The sequence below is a fragment of the Dromiciops gliroides genome, chromosome 6 (genome assembly GCF_019393635.1).
Source record: "Dromiciops gliroides isolate mDroGli1 chromosome 6, mDroGli1.pri, whole genome shotgun sequence".
In the NCBI taxonomy this organism is placed as follows: domain Eukaryota; kingdom Metazoa; phylum Chordata; class Mammalia; order Microbiotheria; family Microbiotheriidae; genus Dromiciops; species Dromiciops gliroides.
The window spans coordinates 128,350,474-128,367,963 of NC_057866.1; the positions used below are offsets into that span (position 1 = coordinate 128,350,474).

The 17,490-nt window shown below is 37.5% G+C and overlaps 1 pseudogene; it reads right to left on the reverse strand.

Moving 5' to 3' along the window:
- Nucleotides 1-11,730: 11,730 nt before the first annotated feature.
- On the reverse strand, nt 11,731-16,308 carry LOC122732078 (annotated as a pseudogene).
- Between the last annotated feature and the right edge of the window lie 1,182 nt (nt 16,309-17,490).

Consider the following 17,490-nt stretch of genomic DNA (forward strand, 5'->3'; position numbering starts at 1 on the left):
AAAGAAAACATTCAAAGGAGGCTGCTCATTCTGTGGTTCTCTTCATCTTTTAAACACCAGTCAAAAAGGAACTCGTTTGTCCTTACCGTTTCTTTATGGGCATTTACTATTTTCCCTGAAATTAAAAATAGCAAAGTTTTTTCTTGAAGAAATAAGCAGAGATACCAAGTTCTTTTCTCAGGCAATGTTTGGAGTCAATGTCAGGTGTATCTGATTCACAGTCTTACACTCAAACTCTCTCTCAAAGGACACAAAACAAAAACCCTTTTCTCTGTTGAAAGGCTAAAGTTTTTTTTTTCTTCAAGCAGCTTGAAATTCGGTTTGCTTGCATTATAGAAAGATATTGTTAAGAAAAATCTAACCCCAAAGTAATCCAATAGTAGCCCTGGGTAACATCTAAAAATAGATACTATTTTCTTTAGCTTTCCTTCCCATTCCATTTTTTTTGTTCACTGAGCTCTGCAATTTGGCTTCCTGTATGACTGTGGGCAAGTCACTTAAGTTTTGGGGGCTTCAGTTACCCCAATCATAAAATGAAAGGGATTGAGGTAGATGACTTCCAAAGATCCCTTCTAGTTCTAAAACCTATTACCTCTCTCTTTCTCTCCTTTCTACTACCAGGAGGCCAATGTCCTCTCACTGACCTGGTCAATCCTCTATTTTCTCAATTTATGATTTCCTACCTCTCTCAATCAAAAATGCCATAGAGTGAGGCAAACTGATAAACTAATCCTCACCTAGGCTTTAATAATTAAGAACAGCGGAATGGGTTGCGCTTCTCAAGAACATTTGCATTAAAAAGAGAATTTACCTTGATCAAAAGGATTGAATCTTCAATGGTGAATTTCAAGGACCAAGAGTGATCTGGGATGGGGTATATTGGGAAGAAGATATATCTCATCTTCTACTTATATGGAAGGCCAGGCTGGAGTAATGTATACAGTACTGACACATGAACAAAGACATTATTTCGTTCAGTAAGGTAAATAAAAGTTTGTCTTTCAGTTGTGACCAAGCTATTTAAGAAGGCAGCATGCAAGCTAGGTGACAAGTGGCCAAAATGCTGGGTCTGGGGTGAAGAGGACCTGAATTTAAATAAAATCTCAGGTACTTACTTGCTGTGCGACCCTGGGCAAGTCATTTAACCCTGTTTGCCTCAGTTGCCTCATCTGTAAAGTAAGCTGGAGAAGGAAATGGCAAACCACTCAAGTCTCTTTGCCAATTAGAGTCATGAAGAGTTAGACACAATAGAAATAACCGCAAGGACTGCCGACTTCTATTTCATATTGACTTTGTAGCCCTGGACAGGCCATGCAGGGCTGACAGCAGCTCTTTACAGCTGTAAATTGCAGGGCACCAGCACCTCTCTATATCAGTGAGTTCACAAATGTACTACCTCTCTCTAAGCTAGTTAATACAAAGAAATGATCTATAAAATAAACCAAATGTTTTTGAGAGTTTGATCAGATTCATTCCTACTTCTTTCTATTTGCTCATGTGATGCTTTTTCTGAAATGCCTTGGTCTCTCCTCTTCCTACTTATCCTTAAAGCCCTAGTTCATCTCCTGCCCTCCTGCATTATACCTGCTTTAAATTATCCCCCCATCATGGATCCTTCTGCCACTCCTTTGAATTACTCTAGCCCTGTAGTCTGTGCCATATAATGGGGAACTTCTGAGTAAGGACCATGTCTTATCTATTTTCTATATCCCCCATGGTTTGCAAGGTATTATTTTCAAGCAGATTTGATACATCAGTTAGGTTTTCCCTGGACCTGAGGATCCCAGAAAAGTTATAAGTAACCTAACTTGAAAATCGAATACCAATTTTAAACATTTTGAGTTTCACATATCCTTTTATCACATAACTTCTCCTATTGCTTGTTAGATTCCAAGCAAATTGGCTTGCTTGCTGTTTTCTGTATAAGCCAGTCCATTCCATGCCACTTTTTTTTGGTGAGGCAATTGGGTTTAAGTGACTTGCCATGGGTCACACAGCTAGTGAGTGTTAAGTGTCCGAGGTTGGATTTGAACTCAGGTCCTCCTGACTCCAGGGCCAGTGCTCTATCCACTGTACCACTTAGCTGCCCCACGGCCTCTTTACCTTTGCAGAAGCTGACCCCATTCTTGGAAATGTTTTCCCTTATTGTCCTGGTCTCTTGACATCCTTCATTCCTATCAAAGCTCAGTTGAAGAGCTACTCCCAAAGAGTCTTTCTCTATCCCCATAGTTATTAGTGCTCCCCCTTCCAAAATTACTTTGAATTTATTTTGCACATATATTTTATATTTACTTCTTGTGGACAGGTTGCTTCCCTCCAGTAGATTATAAGCCCCTTGAAGGAAGGAACTCTTTTATTTTAGTCTTCCTATCCCCAGTGCCTACCATAGTACCTGACATGTAATAGGGACTTAATAAATGCTTGTTAAATTTTAAATGGCCAACTATACAAAGTGATATGCATAATGAGCCTTTAAGCTTATTTACTTTAAATAATTAAAATCTATGGTTGTCATATAATTATTTTTGTGGAGCCAGTTTTATTTGACCAGTAACAGAAATATAAGAGGAATGATAGTAGATGGAAATACCCATTGTGTTATTGTCATCTGAAACTCAAGAAGCTGTTAGAGTTTTTTCTGGTCTCAACTCTAAGGGGAATCCATCTATATATCTGTGTCTATCTGTCTGTCTCTGTCCATCTGTCCTGTCATCCATCCATCCATTATCTATTTGTCACCTATCTATCTATCTATCCAATCTATCATCTATCCAGATATATGTGTGCATATATACAATACATATGTATGCATACATGCATGTATGTATATGTGTATGTGTGTATATATGTATGTATGTATGAAGGAACCTGACTCCTGGCAACACCATTGGCATTGTGAATAAAGAGCAATTTTGGTCTCTCCACTTGCAGACTCAGACTGGCTGCTTGGAAAGGTTATGCCTCCCAACCCCTTTTGTCTAGTCTAGATTGGATGGCACTTAAAGTGAGGGGATATGAAAATGTTGTCCCATGGCTACTGTCAAACTACCTTAATCTTCCTTGAGTCCTCCTGCTAATTCAGCATGTTGTAAGATACCCCAACGCAACAAGAGAAGTCACCTTATGACTTTAAAGGATTAAAAGGGTATTCGACTTCTCGATTTGAGTTAATTCCACATTGATGAATGTTAGGATTGTGAAGTCTGTACTCCTTATGAATGGCGACAGGATCCATTTGCATACCAAATAGAGTTGAACTTCAGGATCGTAGCTAAGTTGGTTGTAGATAAAATGACAGGACAGTGCTGAGAGTCTTCTGAGGCCCCTTCTTTTGTATACTTCTTTTGAAAGTTAAGAAAAAGTAACCTACAGTGGATTTCATTGAAAATAAAACATAGAGTTAAAAGTCATGAGAGAGTAACGGAAATTACTAACCACATAGCTGAGTGTATCCCATAGAAGATAATTAATTTTTAAGCTTTAGGTACTCCATGTAAGTCATCCATCATAGCAGACTATTTGTTTGGATGGACAGTTCATTGTAGGGCTATCAGGAGTCTGAGTTACAGTTATCTTTCTAAGTACTCTAGAACACTGAGTAACCTACACATTTTATTGGTGGTTCAGATTCTTCCATCTACCAATTAAGAATACACATATTTGGCTCTTGCTTGACAAGGTTAGAATATAGAACAGAAAAGGCTTCCGTGATCTTTTTTTTTTTTAATGGAATCATTAAATTATGTAGATACAGAAAACAGAAGAATACTGTGCTATAATGGACAAATAGTCTTCTTCCAAGTTAGGAAGACGGGGGTTCAAGTTCTATGTATGGCATGTATTAGCTGAGTAACCTTTAACCACTCAGTGCCACTACATAAATCTCTACAATTACACTTTGTTGAGTGTTGTTACTTTGAATTAGTAGAGGGAGATTCTTTATGGGGTGTTTCCTTACCAGATTGAAATCTCAGATGTGATTTCCTCTCCACCAAAACATTCAAAAACATCAAAACAGGGTGGCTCCATTTGCCTCAATAAGGGAGTTAGACTAGATGACCCTAAATGTTTTTTTCCAGGCCTAATGCCCTGTGCTCACCTTATAAGTGAGGGAATAGGTTGGGAAAGGGTAGGATTTAACAGGTAGTAGAAGGAAGCTGCCTTTACTTTGTGGTTTCCAGGGAACAACATTAGTGGTTTGTGCCTTTTCTTTGCTGTTACCAATGGGTTTTCTGGGCCATCTGCTTCATATCTATGGATCTTTTATTTAGTTTAGAAAATAAGTGAGGGCAGGGGTTAATATTTTCTTCACCTTTTACTAGAACCTACAGGATGCCTAATCCTATTTAAGGCCATGCACATAATTGATATTCAATATCTGAGAGTAATTTAAGTTTTTCCTATTTTATTTGAAAAAAGGCCATTAGGTTCCCTCAGATTTATTGGTTGAGGCACTTTTGTTCCTGTCCTTATCACTTTCATCTTAATATCTTGATTTATATTATCTAATCCCTTCTTTCATGTTACCCCTCAATCATTCATACATTCATAGATTCAGAACTAGAATAGTAATAATAGCACTGATATAGTACTTTACGATTTGCAAAGAAGTTTACCTATTTTATTTTGTTTTATACTCATAATAACCTTGGGAGGGAAGTATTATTATTATTATTATTTGAATTCCACAGATGAAGAAACTGAGACTTAGAGAGCTTAAATTATCCACCCGTGTTCATACATACATTAGTAGATATCTGAAACCAAGATTCCAACTCAGTCTAAATCCAACACTGTATCCACAGGGCCACCTCTAGTTACTTTTAGGGTACCACAGAGGTTCTTTTAGTCCAACACCCTCATTTTATAAGTGAGGAAACCAAGGCTCAGAAAGAGTAAGTAATTTGCCCAAGGCCATACATTCAGTAAACAGCAGTTACCACAGTGGAATAAAAAAAATTCTACAAGCGTACTTAGAGCATATTATCATCCTCAGTACAAAATTCAATGAATCAGATCACTGAAATGGTCTGGACACCAGCCATCTTCATTAATAAAAAATACTTCTGTACAATGACAGATTTGCTTCCAATACTCTTTGAGCATCAGTAATAAACCTGTTCAGCTAAGGGATCATCAAAATAAACAATTAACCCCCTCAAAATTGAAAGTGACATAAAACACAGTTTTATTCATTGGGCTCTCTACTGTGGACCATTATAAGAGAAAGTAATAAACATATCTTTGACAATGCCCTACTCTGGGACAAAGGACATGTCACACAACAAATACTTTGTATATATGTCATTCAACAAGTTGTAGCAAAAGGGACTGGATAAACAGCTGTTTTTGTGATAAACTTCCTTAGAACTGACTTACTGTATTTATTTGAAATTTAATTGTTTAAGGATTTGTAATGTACTTCCAGGGCGTAATTCTTTATCAGACTGATAGAATATTGTTGATGGCCTCTTGTGGCACAGATGCAAAGCCAGTCGATGATAACCTGCGTAACTATTTTTCAGTGAATTCCTATTAAACCACTTAATCAATATTGAGGAATGAAATGCTAGATGAGAGATTCAGATGTGGGCCTTATTAGGAGTAGGGTAAAAGTACAAAATCAGTTAAAAATGATTTATGAAAAAAAATATAAGGCCTCTAAAAATGACGTCCTGCACCCAAATGGAAACAAAGCAAAATATTAACAATATTGAAAGCTAAGTGGTTAGAGTGGATGGAGTGCTAGTCTTGGAGTCAGAAAGCCCTGAATTCACGTATGACCTCAGACACTTACTCTTTGTGTAACACTGGGTAAATCACATGTCTGTCTGTCACACATTCCTCATTTGTAAATGGGGATAATCATAGTTTTTACATCCCATGGTTGTTGTAAGCATCAAATGAGATGTAAAGTTCTTTGCAAATTTTAAAGGACTAAATAAATACTGGCTAATAATGATAATAAATGAAAATAAAACACTTTTAACTGAAAGACAAAGTGTTTATAAATGTATTCCCAAAGATCTCCAAGATCTTAATACTGATAAGGTTGAAATAATGGGGGGCAGCTGGGTGACACACTGGATAAAGCCCTAGCCCCTGGATTCAGGAGGACCTGAGTTCAAATGTGGCCTCAGACACTTGACACTTTTACTAGCTGTGTGACCCTAGGCAAGTCAGTTAACCCCCATTGCCCCACAAAAAAAGGACAAAACAAAACCAAAAAGAAATAATGATTAAATTTTAGAAGGAAAATGCATTAAAGACAATAAATGATAGAATCTGAGATTTGAGATGGACTTTAAGGATTATGTCCTCCCTTTTACCTGACACATAGATAATCCAATGACAAGTGATTTTATATATTCTGCTTGAACATCTTCACTGAGGGGAACTTACTACTTTAGGAGGACATCCATTCTATTTCTGTACAGCACTAATGATTAGAAATGCCTTTTTAATATTGTTCTTATCTCTATTTCCCTACTTCCTGCTGGTCTCAATTCAGCTTCTTCTGGCCAAGAGAGATATTTAATTCCTCCTTTATATATCTAGCTCCCCACTCACAGTGCATCCTGACAGACTATGGTAAACTTGGGTCAAGTCTTGTTGTGTATATATACATACACACACACACATATGCAAACACACATATACACATATATATGTATGTGTTATACATTTATATTTATATATTTGTACACATATACATATATGTGTGTGTATATATACATTTGTATTTATATATTTGTATATATATTCATTTTTTTTTGCATCTCTAGAACTATAATGGTAACTTGCAAAAGACAGCCTCTTTCTGGGCCCTTCCCTGGAGTGGGGGCTTCAGCTCCCTACCTGTGATGTCAAAGATGGGAGGCAAATTAGACAGGCCTGAGTGGGCCCTCATTCCTACTGTTAAACCCATGGACTTTGGCCAGCTGGGCTGAGCTTTACTGGTATGGATGAGGAAGAACTCAGATGTTCTAACCGTTGTGTAGAAAGAGTGATGAGAATTTAATGTAGCCTGGATATAGGCTCGAGGCTGCCGTCTCAGCAATATCATTGAACCTCTTCCTATTGTGGCCTAAAAGAATCATCACACTGAAGGGAGGCTATGCAAGTGGGCATGGTTATAGCCTCCCTTCTCTGGGTATGGGTCTCTTTTGCTATCATTTGGCCTGAGCCTGTTTTGCTTTTCTCCCGTTCCTCTTTGCCCTGCCCTGGAGAACTCAATTTGGGCTTTAAGCCTTCTGTTGCATGAGTTTGAATGAAAATGAAATAAAGATTTAAATGCTTATTAAATATCTGTTGACTTTTTTTTCTTTTCTTTTCACACACTATTTGCCAGTGTAACTCTTTTCTGAGTGTCTCTAGGACCTCAAATGGATGAAAGGATCTCAGGCACTTGTATTTCAATTAAACTTCTGTGAACTAGAGATATTTAAGAAATAAATATGATAGATAAGGCCTGTAGTTTTTGTAATTCTCTTACCCGAATATCTGTGTACATTATCCAAGATGTCAGCTGCTGGGATCATATAATTTTAATCTCATAGCTGTTTTATTTATTTATCTTGCAATGAATCACAGAGAACAGAGTTTGATTTCACATTTTCTGTATATTGTCTTCAACGCCCATTATGGGTGATGTCAGAATATGGAAAACATAGCTCATTACTTTTTTGGTCCCCTGTAATGCCAAGTGAATGCTATTTATTTGTTCTATTGGCAGAAAGTCTAGACTAAATTATAATTTTCTGACAGTTCATTTCATATAAGCAGCACATTTTAAAGTCTTTTACCTTCAGAATTAAGCAATATATGTCACAGTTCTGTAGGAAATGTCCCCAAATTATGCTTGGTACAAACTAATCTAAGCTGTGGTGTTTTAGATTCTGCAATATGTGGTTCTCATCAGAAAGCCTTTCACAAAAGCAATGCACATGTGGTTTCATGAGTAATAGATAAAATAGCATCTTTTTTTATAAGGCAATCCTAGATCTATTTCATTGTAAGAGATGGCACTTTATTTTACAATTCTGTGTGCTGAGGATGCCAAGTCATTGGAAGAAAATAATCTGACACTCTATATCAGATATCTTTAAACTCTTACATCTAAGCTACCACTCAACCAGTTCCACTGCAATTATATATTTTTTGGTTCACTATTGAACAACACCCTGTTTTCTGATATTCCACAAAAAGGTTGTATTCTAAATGTATTTATAGGATTAAAACACATAAGTAGAGGGGGCATGGTGGATAAAGAACCGACCTTGGATTCAGGAGGACCTGAGTTCAAATCTGGCCTCAGACACTTGATACTTAGTAGCTGTGCGACCTTGGGCAAGTCACTTAACCCTCATTGCCCAGCAAAAAAAAAAAACCCATACATACAAACAAACAAACAAACAAAAAACCATATAAGTAGAACCATAGTACTTGCAGGTGAGTTAGAAATTGTCTAATCCAACACTCCCATTTTACATATGTGCAAACTGAGGTCTAGAAAAGTGAAATGCTGTATCCAAGAATCAAACAGTAGTTTGGTTAGTAATACTAACAGAGTGGAGATTTATAAACTAGGTCTTCTGACTTGTGGAACTCTTCCACTATATCATACTGTATTCTAATCTTGGGTTGTTTTAAAAGATAAATAATTATTGTGTCCCTTACTGCCTATATCAGTTGTATTGTTAAGCTTATCAAAATTTGTATTACCTCCATTAATGAATCTGTCCAAGCAAATATAGAAAAGGGCAGGTGGTGCATGAATAGAGTACTAATCTTGGAGTCAGGAAGACTCAACTTCCTCTCTTCAAATCTAGCCTTAGACTCTTATTAGCTTTGTGACCCTGGGTAAGTCCCTTAACCCTCTTTGCCTCAGTTTCCTCATCTGTCAAATGAGCTGGAGGAGGAAATGGCGAACCACTGCAGTATCTTTGCCAAGAAAACCCCAACAGGGTTATGAAGAGTCAGATACAACTGAAAAATGACAGATCGAAAATATAGAAACTAATTAACAGGAAATGCTGGGAGAGCCAAATGGCAAGATGCAACTAGATATTTTGTCTGATCTGTGGTGATAAGAGAACAGTTAGATATAGAGAGAAGATTCCATGGTAAAGCAGAAATGTTTTTGGAGTTAGAGTCTAGGATTTGAATCTTATCTCTTCCTTGTAATTTTTTGTATAACTTGAACAAATGACTTTGCCTTATTGGGTCTCAGTTACCTCAACTGCAAGATGAGAGAGTTAGACTAGAAGGACTCTGTGGTCCCTTCCAGCTATGGTCCTAAAAAGCAAGGAATGGACAAGGAGTTGTTGGATGGTAATGTGGATAGATTGCTAAGCTTGGAGTCAGAAGACCTTGGTTGGATTTTTACTTCTGAAAGCTATTTACTAGCTATATGACCATGAGCAAGTCTCTTAACCTTCCTAAATATCTTTTCTTAATCTGAAAAATGTGAATGACAAGACATGTAGTTTCAAATTCATAGGCATAAATGAGAAAATATGTAAAGTGCTTTGTATATTTTAAAGCAGATGTCAATTCATTATTGTAATGTATTTAGTGTTGGGAGGAATCTGCTAATTGTGGATCAAATAACAACTGAGCAAGGGGTAATATCATCATACTACCCTAGAAAGACATGGTCAAGCAGACTTCCACAACCCTCAGAGACCAAAGTCAGTCTGCCACATTTCCTTTCTCTGGTTCCTGGACTTACTTTCTTGAGTAGCTCCCTATGGCAGCAATCTTGGTGGATATGTAGAACCAGTTTTCACTCTCCTTCAACTCCCACAATCCTTTTGAAAACCCTTTTGATTGGATTTTCAAGACTGTAGGTGAATTCATTTTTCTTTTCATCAGCTCTTGTCAGGTATACTCTATACCTAGCCAAAACTACATAATTCATTCATTGATCTTTTAACTCATAGTCTAGAAGTCCAAATACAATTCTCATATGTTATCTTCTCAACCATTAATGTCTTAAATCTACATTTTCTGAAACCCTTCCTTTCCTTTTCTTGATAACATGGATGAAAACACCACCTGTGTTTTTAAGGCTTCAGGTTCTTACTGATGTTTTATAATCTCTATTAATGCTTTCTAGATTCCTGAATGCATTTTATCATACAATTCACCCAAAGTGAGTCATAGTCAACAGGTCTGAGAAATCTTAGAAGGTTTTGCATCTTATCTTGACTTCATGGCCTATGAAGAAAGCAGACCTTTGTACAGTTATTTTCTAATGAGATGGGAAATGGTAGGATAGAATGGAATTGAATAGAATAGAAAGACATGGAACTACAACAGAATGGAAATAATAAATAGTCTTAATAAACAGGATTATGGCTGGTCCATAGCTTTAGGGAATGGCTTACTAAGACATACAAAAGCATTTAAAAGTTAGAAGACAAAAAAATAACACATTTTCACTTTATTTAGATACACAAAGACACAGACACACACACACACACACACACGTACATGCACACATACACAAACAAAATAAAATGCCCCTAACTAAAGGAAGAGACAGTTTTAGAATAACAAAGTATTCTGTCAGTATACAATATCTATATAATCTAATGCTGCTGCCTGAATTGCCTGGGAGGAGACTAGGTAAATCTCCTTCTTAAATCCCCTTACCCAGTGACTATAGCTATATCAGTTTTTAGTAGTTCTGTATTCTGTCTGCCTCTCTCTCTTTTTCCTCCTCTTACCTCTCACACCTCAAATACGCCCTTCTGTTTTAGGGGCAAACCACTAATTAAATAAGTATCTTCATTCCACAATTGCCTCTCTATAATAAGTTTCAAAAGAGCAAATCTTTCAGTGTATGAATTAGCTTCCAATTAACACACAGCACATATTTATAGTGATGACACAGGAGAAAAATAGAATAAGTTCATTGCTCATGGCAAGAATATGGAGTAAAAAAGAAAAAAAAGAAAATGGGTTCATGCCAAAATTTGGGGATCATATTCCTGGGAAAGAAGTGCTATTTTGATATGGCAACAGAAATAAAAATAATTTCTTTTTTTACCAAGAGCCCATATACCTTCTAAGCACCAAGATTATTATTATTATTTAATTTGACTTTGTTCTGTAATACCTGAAAATTTTGATATTTAATATTTTCTTATTTACAGGAGAAAAAGGAACCTAGAATAGAACCACTTATCTCATTTTATAGCTCTAAATTAACCATAGAAAAACCTGGGAAATAGCATCAAAATATCATATTCTGGCTTGCATAATTAAGCTAATGCATTTAGCCTAAAAGTCAAACAATAGACTTGCCGGTTTCCTTAGGAAATACAAAAAAGGAACCACTATATTTTCTTTAAATTATTCATCAATAGCTTTTGTGGTTGTCAAAGGGCATTTTAAACCACTGAGGTTTTTTTTGTTGTTGGTGTTTTGTTTTTGATTATGCCCTTGAAAATTTGCAGAGAATCATTTCTGGGATGAATTTCTCCAAGGAATCTGATGTATAATCAGTCATTGAATTAACTGATAAATCCAAATGTCTGATAAAAGCTTCCTTTGCTCTTTTAGACTATGGACTTTGGGAAAAGGTCTCAACCCTTTTCATTTTACAATTCTGATGGGACATATTTACCCATACCAAAGACTGGATACTCTATAACTATATATTAAACTACTAGATGGGCTTTTTTGGTCAAATGACCACTTTATGGTTCATGTTACACAGGATCATAAATTTGAGCTGGGAAATCCCTTAAAATAATCTAATTTTATCCCCTTTGTTGAAGTTTTCTCAGACTCTGATACAAAATCCCCCTTGGTCTGTTCCACCATTTCCTCAGCCACCAAAGCCTCCATGACCACTGCTTCCATGACTACTACCTTGGCCCCCAAAGCATAGTCCAGACTTACTTTGTTTTCATCAGTATCCCCATCTTCCATGGCCTCTTTCACAGCTTCAGAATCTTCTGAGTTGAAGCTCACAAAACTGAACCCTTTAAGTGACTCTGTCTCCCTTGTTCACTGACTATCCTGGCAGCAGCAAAGCCGGCAATTGAATCTTTCAATGTTTTCCCTGTTATGTCTTTGGATAGACTTTTGATAAACAAAGTTTTGTAAGAATGGCTCCTGGGTGCTGCATTAATTGTCTCCTGTCCCTTTAGCTCCAGCCTGAATGCTCTGCCTTCAATTTCTATATTGTTACAAGAATTCAAAGCTTTTTTTGCATCTTTCACAGAGGTAAATTTAATGAATGCCTGACTTTAGATTGGCCTTGGTTGTTCTGGGACAAGCTGATCGATGTCGCCTACTCAAACACTTCTTGCAGATACTCGTCAGTGATTATTCAGCATCACTGTCTTTGAGTCATTATTCCTACCCCGGGAAATATTCTTTCCACACCTTGAATTGTCTTGTCCTTGAGTTTTCTCCTCCGAATTTACCAGAATGAGCCCTTGATTACCAATTTTAGCTTCCCTTTTCTCTCCCAAGACCTTGTCCCAATCTGCTTCTTTCTTCAATTTAATGTGGGCAATTCCTTTGGGTCTCCTATCCTTGCTGCAGAACAGTGAAACCTCAGTAGTAACACTTCCTCGAATTCCTCCTGAGCTACTTTATAAGAAAGATTCTTGAAGAAGAGTGGCCTTGCATCTCCATCTTTTTTGTTTACTTTTGCCTCTTCCAGTTTCATTTCAGACCCTAGGACTTTGGAGTCACTGAGCTTTTCCCATGTCTGTACCAGATTCAAATTCCAGATAGCCAAACTTCCTGGTGATGCTAATGTGGATATACACAACTTGTAAAGTCTGTCTGTCTGTCTATCTATCTATCTATATCTATTTTGTTTTGTTCAAAGAAGTCCATAATGCCAATTTTTAGCTCAGAAGCAGTTTCATTGAACGTCAGGTTACCAGTGAAGTGATTGACATTTGTAGATGTGTTAGCTTCCAATCGCTTTATTTTTTGGTGTTAGGGTCTTTCTGTTTACCATTTCCTTTTATTTTTTCCCTGGTGCTTCCCTCACAGGCATTTCCTCTTCTTCATCTTCATCTTTTTCCTCCCCCTCCTCTTCTGATTCCTGGGCTTTTCCAGTTTTCTCAGAGGCAGCTTTCACAGAAGCATCCTTCCCTTTGGGAGGTATGCTATCCCTAGATTCTTCTTCAGAGTCATCCTCATCTTCTTCATCTGCTTCACTATCATTTTCCTCCTTATCCTCTTTCTCCTCCTAGTCTTGTTTGATGGGAGCTGCTCCCATTTTTGTGGCTTTGGGTGCCTCAACATCTTCATTTTATTTATCCTCAGTATCCTTTTCTTCAGAATGACTTCTTTCTTGACATGCTTTCTACTTTTTGCTTCTTTGTTCAAGGGACTACTGCTTTAGCTTGAGTGGCTCCCTTCTTCCTTGGTGTGATGACAGCTTTGTCCAGACACTTTCTTGACCATGACCATGGTTGCCTTCTTTCCAGGAGTCATGACTGCTTTCTTACAAGGTGTAGTGGCAACAATGGCTTTAAAAAAAAATTTAAAACAAACAAACAAACAATGACTTTTTTATCTGGTGGTTCTATCTTTGCTGCTGTGAGCCCAACTTTCTTGCCCTTCTTCTGAGGGGCCACAATATTTTCTTCATTCCCTGATGTGTCCTTATCCTTGCTTCTTTATATCTCCTTTGGGGGAGAAGACATTTTGTTTGGCTCACCTTGATTTTTCTTTTCTTTTTTCTTTTTCTTTTCTATTTCTTTTTGTGGGGCAGTGAGGGTTAAGTGACTTGCCCAGGGTCACACAGCTAGTGAGTGTCAAGTGTCTGAGGCCACATTTGAACTCAGGTCCTACTGAATCCAGAGCCAGTGCTTTATCCACTGTGCCACTTAGTTGCCCCACCAGCTCACCTTGACTTTTAGCAGCCTTTCTGAGCTTCACTACTGTGGTATGAGACTAGGGGGTGGAAGGTTCAGATCCATTAGCAGAGGTCCAGGCAATATTGCAGGAAGATTCTGGTAGTCTTTTGCTGGAGGAGACTGAGATGACAAAAGGTAAACTTTAAAATGCAGGGGTTGGATTGGAATGACCTCTGAGGCCCCTTCTAGTTTTCATCTATAATCTCTCTCTCTCTCTCTCTCTCTCTCTCTCTCTCTCTCTCTCTCTCTCTCTCTTTTTTAGTGAGGCAATTGGGGTTAAGTGACTTGCCAAGGGTCACACAGCTAGTAAGTGTTAAGCGTCTGAGGTTGGATTTGAACTCAGGTACTCCTGACTCCAGGGCTGGTGCTCTATCCACTGCGCCACCTAGCTGCCCCCATCTATAATCTCTTAATGTTATGAACTTTTTTTTTTTTTGCTTCTCTGAGGAGAATCTTTAAGATATCTTTTTTTTTTCTTAGATGAAGCTTCTTTATGTTTTCTGGTTTCATTTATAGTAAGAATATTTATTTGAATGTGGTTCATTTCTCCTTTTATTATATATACTTGTTTGTTGCTGGAGATACATCACACATTGACGCCATCAATTAAATAGCCATTTTCAGGCAGTTTGAAACTCTTTGATTATTCATTCCCTATGTTCACTTTTCTACCATCCCTAAGGAAAAGAAGAGAAGGGCCCTTGCAGGACTGAAGGCCGTTTTAATTTTTAATTTTTTTAGTGAGGCAATTGGGGTTAAGTGACTTGCCCAGGGTCACACAGCTAGTAAGTGTTAAGTGTCTGAGGCTGGATTTGAACTCAGGTACTCCTGAATCCAGGGCCAGTGCTCTATCCATGAAGGCCTTTTTATTATTTTTATGTTTAATAGGTTTTCATGGAGGAAAAGAAATTGATAACCTAGTGGGTGACCTTCTGGTGATGAGACTCTCTGCACTTACCTGGGTGAGTTGTGCACCATAATCAAAGCCTTTCCAGCTGGATTGAATCTACTAGAATTTGTACTCTGTTGCCATGACCTTTAAAAAACCAGAGTCATTGAGGCACTGAAGTAGAGCACCAGAGTAGTATTTTTTGGGAAATATGTATATCTAAAATGTAACTTTTCCATTCGTGGGAAAAATTAGGTATTGTAAATAAAATATATTTAAAAAAATATTCACCAAAATGTCTTTGCTAATAGTCCTCAGTCAAGTTGATTCAAGTTTCTTTGAGTCCTCCAGATCTCAAAGAATACAATACCTCATGGAATAATTCTACAATAAGAAATTACCCACGTTATATGAGAAGTAAGCATCAGGCCTAAAACAGTTTATTCCACAAGGATCTGCCCCATATCTTTCACTAAAAGAGGAATGCAAAGACCTTCTCATTTTGTTTTCTAGCTTGGGATGATTGAGGAAGGAAGTCTTCTTAATTTCTAGCAGCTATTGAAGATATTTGTTCTTAAAGAAGTGGGTCTTAATATTTAGCAGCTACTGGAGTTGGGCACAAGGCCATGGCTAGCCCTGTGATGTGACTTGCGAAGTCACATACTTTCTTTGGGGCATTTTCCTCATCTAAAAAATCAGATTAGAGTCACTCAACAAACATATATTTGGCAGGAGTGGGAAGGATGAGTAGGAAGAGGGAAAAACAATGATGAGTGAATAACTTGGGAGGCTATTACAAAAGTCTAAATGAGAAGGAATGAAAATTGTATTGTGGCAGGAAGGGTCATATTGGAAAATATTACTCAGAATTCATAGGATCCATTGTGGTTTGGATATACAGGATAAGCAAGAGAGAGTGATCACTAGAGGAAGGTTAAATAATGTCTATGTCCCTGAGAGTAATAAAAATTTTATGTCAATTTATTAAGTTATTGTTCTAGGCCATTGTAGTAGAGGCAGTATAAAAAGAACTATAGATAATTTGGTGTCTGAGGGTCTGGGTTCAAATCCTGGCTTTGCCATTTAGACACTGTATAGCCTTGGGATTAAATTTCTTCCATCATCTATAAAATGAAGGGGTTGGACTAGATGCCCCCTAAGGTCCCTTCTGGCTATAAATCTATGATCCCAGGAAGAAACCATAGCTTTCAAGTGATACACCAAACTCACTATTAGTAATCCATCAAGTCTCAGGGATTTTGAAGGCTGGAGTGCTGGACTTGGAAGAAGGAAATCACTTATTAGATGTGTGACCCATGACAAGCCATTTAATCTTGACATGCCCAAGACAACTCTGTAAGATTTTTCTAAATCATAGACCATTTCAGATCAGCATTGGTAGAGGGAGATATAGCTTTGGGTACCCCTTCTGATACATACTGGTTGTATGACCTTGGGAAAAATCACTAATCCTTTCAATATCTTGTAGAACAGTTGTTGCATGGGTACAGGTAATGTCATTATCCAAAGCTTCCAAAATAAAAAGGTGGTGGGAGAGAGTGGGAATAATGGGGGGGTACTTTAGAAGTGAGTTGAGATAGGACAAAAACACATTGTACAATAGTAAATACTATGTCTTATGTTTCCCAGAAATTTTAATTTGAATTTAATGGCATTAATGCCTTTTTGCTTTACTCAAAGCTTAGGGGTATACCCCAAATACGCTGTTACTTTTCTAATGTAGATCTTTAGAGACTTTTTTGGGGAAATCTTTGCTAATCTTATTTATATGATTGTATTTATCTCTTGGCATTGCAAATTTCACATTTCTATTCTTACTCATTAGGGAATCCCAGACTAGCCAAAGGTTGATGTTCTTTTCTCATTTCCACAGGACTGATATTTTATGTGTGCTCTGCTTTGCTGAGCACTTCAATGTTACATGCCCATGGCTAGATGTTGCCATCATGTATAACCACAAAAATCTGTATTGCAAGTATCAGGTAAGACAATTCCTCAAGGAACTCAAACTTAAGATAAATTGAGATTCAACCATTCTCACTGACAATTTGGCAGCTAATAAATCATCAGCTGGTATTACCTGGCACAAACAGAATGAACAGATTGACATCACTGACATGATCAGGTCTCTGGATGACAGCATGTAGAGGAACAGAAGAGAATTGAACTTTCCCCCAAATAATGAAATAGTCCAGAACTTTAACTATGAATTTTTCCCAAGGGGACATCAAATTGTTGAAGAGTAGCTGCTTCCCAGAGAAAGTGGGGATTTTTTTTCTTGGGGCATAAGGAGTTGGGAGGTTCACAGTAGCAACCGAAAGGGCAGTTTTATTATGGACTCTGGGAAAAGAGGCATCTCATCCTCCAGAGTTTAGGGAGGAGAACTGTGAGGGAAGAGGATGGCAGGTGGCAAGAGGAGGATGCATAACCTACAGGGAAAGAAGTATATTCCCTGAGAAAGAAATCCTTTCCACCCCCATGTGGCTGCATGGTAGGCACCCTGGGGTAAATCTTCATCTTCCCTGTTGGTTATGGCTTTGAAGATGCTCACCATTTGGAGGGAAAAATTAATTAATTTTGGTTATCTTATTGCATCTTGTAGAAAACTTCAAAAACCTATAGGAGTTAATGGCAGACTAGCCCAGTGGGAAAATGGAAAAATGCCCAGGTATCTTGAAGCTT